Source organism: Haemaphysalis longicornis, unplaced genomic scaffold (genome assembly GCF_048455015.1).
Source record: "Haemaphysalis longicornis isolate Haplotype H1 unplaced genomic scaffold, Haemaphysalis longicornis Haplotype H1 scaffold_4, whole genome shotgun sequence".
NCBI lineage: Eukaryota > Metazoa > Arthropoda > Arachnida > Ixodida > Ixodidae > Haemaphysalis > Haemaphysalis longicornis.
In genome coordinates this window covers 70,158,456-70,170,860 of record NW_027526361.1, presented here as the reverse complement: position 1 = coordinate 70,170,860, position 12,405 = coordinate 70,158,456, and the positions used below count along the sequence as shown (strand labels likewise).

The 12,405-nt window shown below is 47.6% G+C and overlaps 2 long non-coding RNA genes across 4 annotated transcripts in view; one reads left to right on the top strand and one right to left on the bottom strand.

Annotated features, from left to right (window-relative positions):
* The window catches only part of LOC144178895 (uncharacterized), a 191,553-nt gene that overhangs the window by 43,363 nt on the left and 135,785 nt on the right, over nucleotides 1-12,405 (bottom strand). The window contains exon 3 of one of the 2 annotated variants that reach the window (XR_013324089.1): nucleotides 7,315-7,564. The exons of the other annotated variant lie outside the window; for it this stretch is intronic. This is a non-coding gene — a long non-coding RNA (uncharacterized LOC144178895). Of the gene's footprint in view, nucleotides 1-7,314; nucleotides 7,565-12,405 lie in introns of those variants that run through there. 2 annotated transcript variants of the gene reach the window in all.
* LOC144178893 (uncharacterized) overlaps nucleotides 10,262-12,405 on the top strand; it is a 145,640-nt gene continuing 143,496 nt past the window's right edge. Inside the window, exon 1 of one of the 2 annotated variants that reach the window (XR_013324088.1) lies at nucleotides 10,262-10,579. This is a non-coding gene — a long non-coding RNA (uncharacterized LOC144178893). The remainder of the gene's footprint in view (nucleotides 10,580-12,405) is intronic. The other variant, XR_013324087.1, reaches the window with a different exon arrangement.

Here is a 12,405-nt window from a genome sequence, read left to right as displayed (position 1 = left end):
ACGTCCGTTGTCGTTCTTATGTTGTACCCGAATATACGGCCCATCTTATACCAATTCTACCTCAGCACCTCACGCTTACCCTTCCGCTTTCCTGTGTCTTAGTATTCGTAATCGCAAATACATTCTTGGGTAAGTTTTTCAGCCATGGGATATTGTGGGTTTTACTGTGGGTTTTTTTTTAATAGTGATCGGGGGTCCCGTAAAATATTGGCGAATGCTATTTTTTCCAAACCTAATTAATCTTCTGTCATGGCTTAACACAGAATCCACGTTTCTTCGCCCCCGTAAAGTCAAAAACTGTGGTTGATTCCTCTGTCATAGGAATCGGTAAAAAACCGAAAGTGCAATGTGCGGCGAAATCTGCAGCTGAGCATGATTTGCGGTTCTGCGGCTGTCTTGTCGGTGTGCTTGGCGGCCGACGTCCTGCTGGCGGGGCGCTTCGGCAAAGATGTACTGGCGTCATTTTCGTAACGGATATGTCGTCAGTGAAATCTTGGTGTATCCCGGCATAAAACACTTTCGTGTTAAAATATAAAACCCGAAAACGAACAACCTTAAGCATAACGTACTCTTTAGTACTAATGGTTGCTTCCCCGCAAGAAGACCCTGTGTGCTGGGGTGCACCCTTTACAGGCCACATGCTTTATTGTACTGGCGTCGTTTCCGTGACGGATATGACGTAAGTGAAATCTTCGTGAATCCCGTAATAACACTTTCATGTTAATAATTCAGTCTCCGCCTAGTATGTCCGACAACACCGGCACACCTATTCAATTAGGTACTGCTTAAGCGTTATATTGTTTTTTTTTATATGAGAAAGGTGTTCTTAAAAATGTTTGTTCATGTATAGAAGCGCACAGTTACTTGTGCTATTCGATGAAGAGGGGAATGGCATAAGGGAACAACATACGGAAGTTAAATGTATATATATTGTGACGTTGCGAAGAAATTCTCGGAGTTCTTTCAGTAAGCAAAGTTTATTGGACTGAACCAGTGCTCTGCAGCACTCAAGAAGTAAACACAAACGTTAAAGAAGCGTCCAACAAAATGACATGCAGTCGAGCGTCGTCAAACGGGATGTCGCGGCGATTGCCCGGCAAGCATTTATTTCTCAGCGCTAGTCTTTCCAGAACATTCAAATCAGATCGACAACATTGTTGATCACAGAAGGGAAACCCTCTTCCTATTAAACAAGGCTGCCCGGCACAGCACACGACAAAAAGGGCGAACCCCGGCTCAGATCAAAAAGGCTAAGATAGCCCGGCATGGCCAAGCAGTGCCAAAGAAAGCATGTTCTCGGCAATATATAAACAACCGACACACAACGTATCATCATCATCATCAGCAGCAGCAGCAGCAGCATCATATCTACGCCCACTGCAGGGCAAAGGCCTCTCCCATGGATCTCCATTTATCCCGGTCCTGAGCTAACTGCGTCCAATTTATCTCCGCAAACTTCTTGATCTTATCTTCCCATCTAACTTTCTGCCACACCCTGCCACGCTTGCCTTCTCTAGGGATCCACTCTGTTACCCTTAATGACCAACGGTTATCTTGCCTTCGCCTTACATGCCCTGTCCAGGCCCATTTCTTCTTAATTTCTACTAATATGTCCTTAACACGCGTTTGTTTCCTGACCTACTCCGCTCTCTTCTGGTACCTTAACGTTACGACTATCATCTTCCGTTACATTGCTCGCTGAATCGTCCTCAATTTACGTTAAGCCCTTTTAGTGAGCCTCCAAGTTTCTGCCCCGTAGGTGAGTACCGCTAAGATGCAGCTGTTATGCACCTTCTTCTTCAGAGACAATGCCAGCCTGCCATTCATTATCTGAGAATGCCTGCCGACAGTCCCCCCCATTCCACACAACTTATATACGTACACAACTTATATGCACGGAGCACTTAAAATTTAAACAATTCGATATTACTCCGCGACTAAAGCTTCTCTGCACAACTGAGGGCGAAGCTCTTGCCTTGCCTGGGTCCGAACCCCGCCGGAGCTCCACAGTGTCTTGGGATTCAAGTTTCTTGGGATTCGGGTTTCTCGGAGAGTTTGGCTGTCTGTTCTTGGTTCTTTTACTTGGCCTTTGTGCTTTTGATCTGTTATAGCTTGGATGTCTTCACTCGTTGGACCTTATGACTCACCTTAGCCGCATCAGAAGGTCCACAGTGAGTCAAAAGATCCAGAGCCAAATATCCAAAGAGTCAAATTTAAGATCCAATATTGGACCTTTTGAATCGCTGGATCTCCTGACTTTTTGGACCTCTTGACTCGGAACCATCTCGTACCCTCTGGTAGTCATAAAGCCATCGTCCTGTCCGGACAGACCTAAGAGGCGTCGGAACTAGGAGGGTAAATAAAATTAATTACTTTCAGGTTTTGTTAACCCCGTATACTTACTGGAAGCGATCTTTGCGTGACTGAAAAACGTGGGTACAGCAAGCTTCCTGAGATTTGTAGTTAAATATTGACGAGTTTTTATTGCGCAATAAAAACATTAAAAAACGAGGATTCCCCAGACGAGGAAGACCCTCTAACGGCGCTATAACTCTGAACGAAGGTTAATTTGGAAACATACCGGAAACATACACTCTTTTCGAATTTCAGTACACACTGGGATCGTGTGCTGTGAACCAAGTCAACAGCTTCAAATATTTAGGTGTAACGTTTACTTTCACATCGACAGCATCTGCTGCTCCGATATTCGAAAACTGTGTTCCTTGAGACACAAATTTCGTAATTCGCCTCCAAGTGTTAAACTTCTTTCTACGATTCATACGTTAGACCAAAACTTGAGTATGCTGTTGTAGTATGGGACCCGTACACCAAAAATAGCATCGATAAATTTGAAAATATTCTGAGGAAAGCTATTAGGTTCATTTTTTTTTTTTTTCAAAATTTCGTCGCATGGATTGATTGATTGATTGATTGTGGGGTTTAACGCGCCGACGCAACGCAGGCGATGAGGCGCGCCGTAGTGGAGGGCTCCGGATTAATTTTGACCACCTGGGGATCTTTAACGTGCGCCGAAATCTCGAACACACGGGCGTTTTTGCTTTTCGCCTCCATCAGAAAAGCGGCCGCCGCGGCCGGGAATCGAACCCGCGACCTCGTGCTCAGCAGCGCAACGCCTTAGCCACTGAGCCACCGCGGCGGGTCGCATGGATTCCCCCTCTGAATTAAGGACTGCCAGTAACATTCCCAAGCTTCAGTTAAGAAGACAGAAACTTCGTTTCGATTTCTTCTGCTCACTTTTTAACCACGAATTGGCTATTGACCCCTCCCTGTATATATCCGCCCTGACTACAGGACACACGCGGCACTGCCACCCTAGATCGCCAACACCATACCATGCGCATACAGATACTTACAAGTTTTCATTTTTACCACCTACCATGGCTGAGTGGAATTCCATTACTGAGCCATACTTATTAGATTCTGTATAACCCTGTTTTTTGTTGTTATTGGTGGTGTATGTGTATTGGTATTGGCAATTTCAATGCAATGTCCACCATTTCATTTTTTTTTGTTACTTTTGCTCTTTTTGTAATATTGTGATATACAAGTGCTCGTCCTGCGGGGACCACAACTGTGGTCTCCAGTATGTATTAAATAAATAAATAAATAAATAACCTAAACCGCAGTTTTACATTTTTCTACCGAGGTGATGCGGCGCAGATAGGCCTAACTCATCGCCACAATCAACGATAACAGTCATTTATCTATCAAACCAAATATTTGGGGCTTTTATACCACAAGTTGGAATACATGTGTCAGCCAGGCATCCGTTATTTGGCTATAACCGTGGATGCGAGGGCCTCCACAGCAGTAACATCGAGTGTAACGTAACCATTCGTGTACCATGGTATTCATAGTACCACGAATGTCACGGTAAGCGATACTTTACGGAGAACCGCGCGGAGCTCATATCTTGCGTGCCTATTTATGCTCACACTGCCCCGCCATGTTTCCTTTAGTCGCTTAAAAGTTCATGCGTGTGCGTTACCTAGAAGGATTACCTCGAAGCCTGTACCGATTCTTAAGCCGCAGCAACAGAGGCAAACATGAAATGTGTCGAATAAAAAACGAAGAGACGTATTACCGTGCACGTCTGGCAATACGACCCAGGGTAAACGACGAAAGCGGAGCTCGGCTTCAATGCACCCGCGCCTGCTCAGGCGGAGCCAATCAGCCGTTGATGGTCATAAACATATGTGCAGCGCTGCCATTCCAAGGGATTGGCCGTGCCTCTGTGCGTCGAGCCCTGAAGACAGCCATGACGGAGTAGGTATTAAACATAGCCGGGCGCGGCGCCGTGCTGTCCACTCACGTTGCTGCCGACGATGATGGAACAGTTTCTGGTGTGGCCTCATGGGGGGATGCCTGCTGTGCCGCCTGTTCGTACTCTTCTCCCCAAAAGAGGCAACAGCGGTGCCCTCACTCTCATCTTACGTCCGCGTGTATTTCCTCCCTTCAGTCAACTGGCACGCCTGTGTGAAGCGTGGTATTTGCCCTGCACCTGGAATCTTGTACCACTCCGAACTAGTGCAACACCGGGAAGGCAATGTGCTGCATCAGCATTTTTGTGCGGTTGTCCCAAGAAGCTACTGAAAAGGCTGATTTTAGAGTCAGCGTAATTACCCAGGGGAGTGCATGGTGGAAAGCCCCCCCTTTAAATAATAATGCGCATAAATACCAGTGTTTTGTTTGCTTCGGAGTAAATAAGGATCTCCAGAGAGTGTAAGCGTGGCACATTCTTCCTCCTCTTGTGTAAGCAAGCCCTACCCTTCTCTGAATAGACGTCCCAGTAACACGATGTTTCATATTCATTTGCATTGCATCGTCTCGTCATTTTCAAATCATTTGCTTAATCTAGGCTAGGTATGTCGCTAGCGCAACCATTTGTCACGCGTGCGACCAGGATTCGATTCCCAACAACTCGTTGCTAAAATTTTCGTTCTTATCTATTCTGCTTTTCCTTGGGGACATTGAAGCATCAGAAGGAGACAGCAAAGTTCCGAGACATCACAACTTTCCGCAAAGTTAGCAAAAGAAAAAGCCGTCCCTAGAGAACCGTACCACACGAAAAAATAACTAAAGCATAAGAGAAACAGTAGGCATGGCCCTTTAATTGGGGCTTTTTTAATTATTCTCTCTTCAGGTTGTTGTCCTGTTTGTTTTTGTTTTAGAATGTTGCGTACACTGACTGTTCCAACTAAAAGCTTTCCCAGAATTCGTGATCGTACATTTCTATGCATATTGACCACACCGTAGCCGCCGTTAGCGCTGGCGATAGCAGTTAAATGTAGCCAGCGGATCGATGTCAAAGAATTGGTCAAGAAAAAGAATGGTGGAGATAGAACCCAATGCCTCACACGGGTTATGAGCTTGTAATGGGCTCCCAACGTTGAACCGCATCTTCAACTCGAATCCACCATCATGAGAGGTAAGACCATCATGAGAGGCAAGAAGAGGCATCAGTGCAGCGACGTAGCTCCTGTTGGACGCGTCGGCCACAGATTCCCAAGAGAGCTCCCTGGACTAAGGGTTCTTAGAAAAAAAAAGTATTCCCTTCCTTCTTTCCTATCAGGATTAGCGCTTCGGCAGCCTTATCAGCTCTTCACCACCTGTCTCCGCTGTCTTCCGTTTTCTCATGCAGAAGGCAGATAATCGCGCAACTCCTTTTATTTGGTCATCATTGAAACAGGCCATCCACCTTCGGAGCAGCTCTTTTTCGCTGTGCTCTATTTTGTGTAAATGTAGCATTTACGTAGACGGAATAACCGTCATAGAAGAAGCATCCGTTCACTTGTATACGGGTAGACGTGTGAGGACCACGCCTTGGGGGGACCTCGGAGAGATCTATGCATGCGCGATGAGACGGTACGGTCGCGACGTCGCTCCGGTTTCCGTTCTGTTCGAGACGTTGGGTGATTGAGAGAACGCATCCGCCCAACATCCTGTCGTCTGGAACTGAATTAATGCCAGGTATCATTCCTCAGACGTGGCAGACTAGACGGGGTCAGTATTCGAGACGGGGCATGAACAGAATACATGCAGGAGACGCCATTTGAGCGTGTTTCTGGTCTTTGCATCGTACGCAAGGTTTGCCTTTGGTGAAACGAAGCACGGGGCGGATTTTAGACGGTTTTCAGAGGAAAGCTTTCAGTCCCCCATTCTCTGAAAAACCGTCATCGTTGTTGTTGTAGGCTACATAAAATGGCCACCCGGGAAATGGTTAAATAAAAAACGCATTTCAAATCATGTAGAATTTGAAGCTGGGTTTCCAAAGAAGGAGACGAGTGTTTTACCACCATGCTTGCCTCCCCGTGTTCACGTTGGAAGAGGTGGAACTAATGTTAGAATAGTGCGTACTGCGCGACACGTGAACAGGACTGCACGTGAGTAAAACAGGGCACCACAGGTGGGCCGAACTCTGTGGCGTATACTAGCAGTCATCGTGTTGAATTGATTGGCGTCAAAACACGAAGAAACGACAGCGATGAAAGAAGCGCAAATACAGTGAAGCAGAAGGAAAGTCTGATATGCCACACCAGGGTTTCTCCTTAAAAGCACTGAAGCACTTAAGGCTCAGGTGCACCGAGGAGTTATTTGTCTCGAACGCTGAGAAGCATGGAAAAAGCTGATTTGTGGAACCTGACTCATTTCTTGCTGTCTTAAAACTGCCTGGACTTGTTTCTATTACGCTAGTTTGTATTTTGTCATGCGCACAAGCTACTCGCTTTGCAACAAAAATAGCAAGAACGAAGTGAAGAACACATTGTTGTACTGAGGGACCTGCACAGGCGCGCCCTTCTGTGCATCCCTCCATTCGTCATTGGTTTTCATTTCAAGGACCACGTTCGTTCCAAATACGTTACAAATATGCCTGGTGCTGCTCTCGTTCCGCGGTGTTCCCTTAACTAAACGTATTTGGTTCGCTTCTTCGGTGAGTTTTTGCGCTTTTAAGCTTCCTCGCTAATTCACTCCCCTCTTTTCTTGCTTCATCTCTCACGTCTTTTCTTTTTTCATTCCTCCGTTTCTTCATTTTAATTTTCCCGTTTTCTTATTTTACTCACTTCCACAAAAACCGTTCACAGACTCCATACGAAGTGCTTTCGGCATTGTATAAATGCGTTTCTATAAAGGGCAAGCCAGGAGCACAAACCCTCATGAGCCGAGGCCCGCGATTGCTCATCACGGTCTCATCATCGAGGAGGAAATCTCACAAATTGCCGGCTGCCGCAGCACGGTGTCATTCATCAAAACGAAGGCGCGCTCAGCCCCCGACAGACGCAAGCGCTCACCGGAGGTAAGGAGGGGGAGGGGGGCAGCAGCAATGCGCTCCTGCCCGCGCTGCTCGGCTCCGCCATCCGGAGGATCACTGTCATCAGCGGGGCGACCTATTTATCACCGGTGCCTCTGCAACAACGTCGGGACGACCCTCGCCTCCGTCTTCCGGACGGCACGGCGACGACGACACTGCCGCTCTTGCCGAGTGCGCACACCGCGAGTCCCGCAGGAGGAAGATAGGGCTTATCCCAGACCGGATCACACCCTCCTGTGCAAATCAGACAAGGCAGTCAAGGAGGGCCCGAGGTGTTGCTCAGAGCGCGAGCCGGGGGCCCTCTCTTTAGCCCTTTGGCAAGCAGCGCTATCTCCCCCGCCTGCCTCGACGTGTGCGTCTCGTGTTGGCAACAATTGCGCTTCAGTTTACAATAGGCGCTGAGGGCAATCGATGAACAAGCGGTACATGGTGTTTGGGTTGCCGTGTACAACTGAGGCAATACCCAAAGTGTGTTTATAGGGGCTGGTAGGGAACTATCTCAATAAAATCTAGGGAAATCAAATGAACTACGAAATGTAGAATTCAGCAAGCCGCAGCAGTGCAGTACCACCTAGAGAGTAACTGCTTTCGTGTCAGTTGAGCACAACATGTATGATACGTTACGTTCTTGTTACATAAACAAGGCTTGCGCGTGCCAGCGAGGAAAGAAGAGAGGGCACGCATACACACATACACACACCCCTCAAACACACAAATATGCACATACATGCACATCCACACATTAAATCGTTAGGTGTGCTTGAATGTTCTCGCGATTCTCGCCATGTTTGCTTCAGTGCATATTCACTCCCAGTTACCTCCCTCTAACTCCCTTATTACCAATCCTTCGTTGATCTAACTAATCATTTCACTCATTTGTACGAAGGTTCTTGTTTCGTCGAGGAAAAGACACTTTGAATTCTTTCCTCCTCCACTTCCTGTCTTCTGGGCAAAGAAATCTTAGACGTTTATCATAACGGAAGTTCTGTTTTCATTAACGCAATGATAAAACGCAGCATGTGGAATAACACTGGGTTGAGGCGCACCTTTTTTTCAGAACTGTGCAATCAAGGAAAGGTGACAAGAACTGACATACCACAAAATGTCGCAGCTTGCGTGAAATTGACGGGTCCAAATACTGTCGAGCATTTTTTTCTGCAAATTCGATTACCTGAAGGGCTCACGTCTTTGGTTGATCGTGAAGGGGAATCCTGCGTCGTGCGAACTTTCTTAACGAGTTTTCATTATTTCATGGCGTAATGAGAGAGCGCGGTATACGTTTCCCCCCATCCGTTTGCTGAGAAACACAAGGTTAGAGGACTATACCTAAATTCAACCCTCTGCCTTCGATGAGAAATGGAAAGCAACGCTGTGCTCCAGCGTACATGTAAACGTCGAAGAAAAATTAGGGCTACAGCTGAAAAAAAAAAGTAAAAATGCTTATTCCATCTTTCAGATACATACCAATTATGGAGTAATCAGTGCTACTTTGTTCCTTCATGGAAGTTGCTGCACGTAATAGTGAAGTGATCTCCTGCTTGCTCGTACTATCAGCTAGACGCTCCGATGTAGGATTTTGGCAAGGCATTGCAAGATATGAACAAGTAACGTTGCTGTGCGAATGCATTTTATTTGACTTTATACTTTGTGCTAAAGAGAAAGAAAGAAAAGGGAAGAGGCAAAGAATGATTCAAAGAAAGAAAAATGAAGGAAGGAAGGAAGGAAGGAAGGAAGGAAGGAAGGAAGGAAGGAAGGAAGGAAGGAAGGAAGGAAGGAAGGAAGGAAGGAAGGAAGGAATCAAGCAAGCAAGCAAGCAAGCAAGGAAGGAATATACGGATAGCAAAGTAGAGGGTAACAGAGATGAAGGAGGGAGAGGGGAAAAGGGGGAGGGAGGACAATCACTGTAGGCAACGAAACCTGCGTTATTTTTGGAAGCAATAAATCCAGCTTAAGGGAACGAATTTGTCCATTCTCGCCCCGCACTCTAGATGTTAGACTACTAGAAAAAGAATCCTACTAGCAGCATCGAACTCTCAACCAACCTGATCGAAAAGATCAAAATTAGCGAGCGTCATACCTGCAAGGCCCAAGCTTAGTCTGCGCAGCTGCTGCTCAGAAAAACTGCTTTCCATTGCTCCGAATCTGCTTCTCGGTGTGGTGAGCAGGCCCCTTTTTGGCATTTTTCTCCCATTTTTCCTTCACTTATTTCTTCGGCGCGCTCCTCGCGTAGGCACAATCAGGGAAGCGCGTCGGTAGAGAGCCCCTCGGCGAGCCTGAATACATGCATACCAATATTTCCGGCGACAGCGGCCTGGCGAAATAAATTACGCAAAAGCGCACGCATACCGTCCGGCGAGCAGCCCTCTCTCCATCCTCTTCAGGTCTCGTTGGATCGCGAGCGCCGTCGGCGTCGTCACACCGGCAGTGCCGCACAGAAACGCCTCAGTTCCACAAAATTTGTTGATAACCTGACGCACTTCGCCTGCCTCCACCGCTCATTTTTTTTCCCCCTCTCGTCTCTCTTCCCGCCATACTTTCTTATGCCTATGCATTCAGTGTGGCAGCTTCGTTATTCTATTCTGTCTCTCCAGATTTAATACATCGCCCTCTCCCCTCCACGTTCAACATCCCCTTTCTCGGTTCAGCGGAGCTGCAGGCCCTACGTTGATGGCGAAAGCAAGGCGAAACAAACAGCGCATAAACCGTATTTAGGGGTTGCACAGCACGGGCACAGATAAGAATCTTCGGCAGTTCATGACTTTGCTTCAGTATATTCTTGTTTGTTGTAGAATCCTCTCAGATTCCCCCTCTCTCTTTCTCTTACTATGCGTGTTCGTGTACGGTTTCTGCGAGTATTCACGTCCGGTTGCGAGGTTTCCAAGCCGTGTTTTTTTTTTTTTTTTCTTGATACGCCGACTTGCTAAATGCCGCCCCCTCTTCGAGAGAACAAATATTTATTTCCTCGTGAACAGGCGCCCCTCCTTCCCGTCGCTTTCGTCGTCGCCCTGTACGGCACACGCCTTTAGTACCTCGTCCGGCGAGGCGCTCGTCGCCCGCACTTGACGCGAAGGACTCGACCCGTGCACCGCCGCTGTCCCCGAACCGCAAATGGCGGCGCGTTCGGTCGCCTCGTCGTCCTGAGGTCATCGTTATAGTCAGCGCGGAGTTTTGGCCATTCGCGGTTGGAACGAGAAAAAAGGGGCCCCTCCTCTGACGTCGCACCTAAGAATGCTGTCGTTCCGCTACGAGGTCAGTTGCTTTTTCTTCTCTTCTAGTCCACGCTCTGTTCTCTCCGTGTTGCCTTTTTTTTTTTGTGCGTGTGTGTGTGAAGTTGTCGCGCGCGTTTACACGCTCCTGACGTTGGCGTCGATTTACGCCGGGCCAGGCGCGGTGTGTTTCATTCTTGGGCTCGCTGGTGTGGTACGCTATCTCTCCTCGACAATGATGGCTCGCCGGCGGCAACGGGGGTCGTTTGATCGGAATGCGGCGGCCTAGCAGCGCCAAAACAAGTTTGTCCGCGCGCAGAACTGGACGTGCACGCTGTGTGCCAAGCAGCATACTTGGGACACACGTTCCCGATTGCCTTCCTCGTTTTGCGGGTGTTTTCACGATGATTTGCGACGTGCCGCATTCCGCACTGTTATCGTGTCCAAGGGTAAACGGAAGAAACGAAAATAGAGAGAAAAGACGTTATAAACAAGAGCCAGCATCTATGTACCGGGCATTGAAAACTGAAAGCGGCCCTTAGAGGCCGTAGTTTGTGGCGCGGAAGGAACTTCGTGGCACGATATGAGAAGACGCGAGCGCCCATTGAAAGGGCGACAAAGGGTCTGCACTCCTTGACGGCTTTGCGGTTGGCTCGAGAATTCCTGAATGTTCCCCGGGAGTTATATCTACTCTCGAATGCGCAGCATGATGCTGGTTAACCATACTCGAAGGGCCAATTTATAAGTCAGAACATGCCTGATCCATTCGGCTCCGCGGATACACGCACACATACAAAAATATAGGTGCATAAAGCCTGCAGAATAGCTAAATTTTACACCGGTGTGACAAGGCGGTAAGATCAGGTATTACGTTCACAACTCCTTATATCGAACACAAGAACAACCAACAAATTTAATCGACCAGAATTAGGGGAAATCTCCAAGGTGAACGGAGTAAGTTTCTGCGAAGGAAAGTTTGACATCCACCTCAATGCAGCCGTACGGCTAGAAAGGAAGGCTATACAGCTTTCTCAGCAACTTCGCAGAGGAAAAAAAATTCGTCCTGGTCCAGGATTCGAACCAGGGACCACCGCTTAACCGGAGCAGTCGCTCTACCAACTGAGCTAACCAGGAGGGTAGCCGTTTGTAGCGCGAGAGCGAATGGATCAACAACTCGAAGTGATGGACAGGTGTTAATCGACCGGGTTTAGGGGAAATCCCCAAGGTAATAGAAAAATTCGTCCAGGTCCAGGATTCGATCCCAGGTCCACCGCTTAACCGGAGCAGTCGCTCTACCAACTGAGCTAAGCAGGAGGAATCCTGCACCAGGACGAATTTTTCTTCAACTGCGAAGTTTCTGAGAAAGCTGTACAGCTTTCCTTCGTAGCCGTACGGCTGCATTGAGGTGGATGTCAAACTTTCCTTCGCAACAAAAAATTTGATGCATCCCAAAATTCAGATAGTGTATATTGAACATAAAATAAAAAATATTAGAAATAGTGGGCCCCCAGAGAAATTTGCTTCGTGCTAAGGCGACAGGAAACAGTAAGAAGTCTGGTTACACCATGCTGTGTATTTTTAATAACTACTTGTTCACGGTATATAGTCGCAGCCCTCATCCTCGTTCCCGATGCGGCCTGGTTGTGATCCTTCTGTCTGTCTTTCGTCCGTGGCAGGCTGTTCACACGACAGAAAGCTTTTTTATGCCCAGCCACAACCTCGGCGGGGTCCGTTTTTATTTGAACATTACGGTAGTTCTGGATTCGGCGTGTGGATGAAAGCACGTCACCGGGAAGAGGTTCTCTTCAATTGAAGTGGAGGCGTATGATGTATAAAGGCTTTATTTTGAACACCAAGCAGCGGCCAACC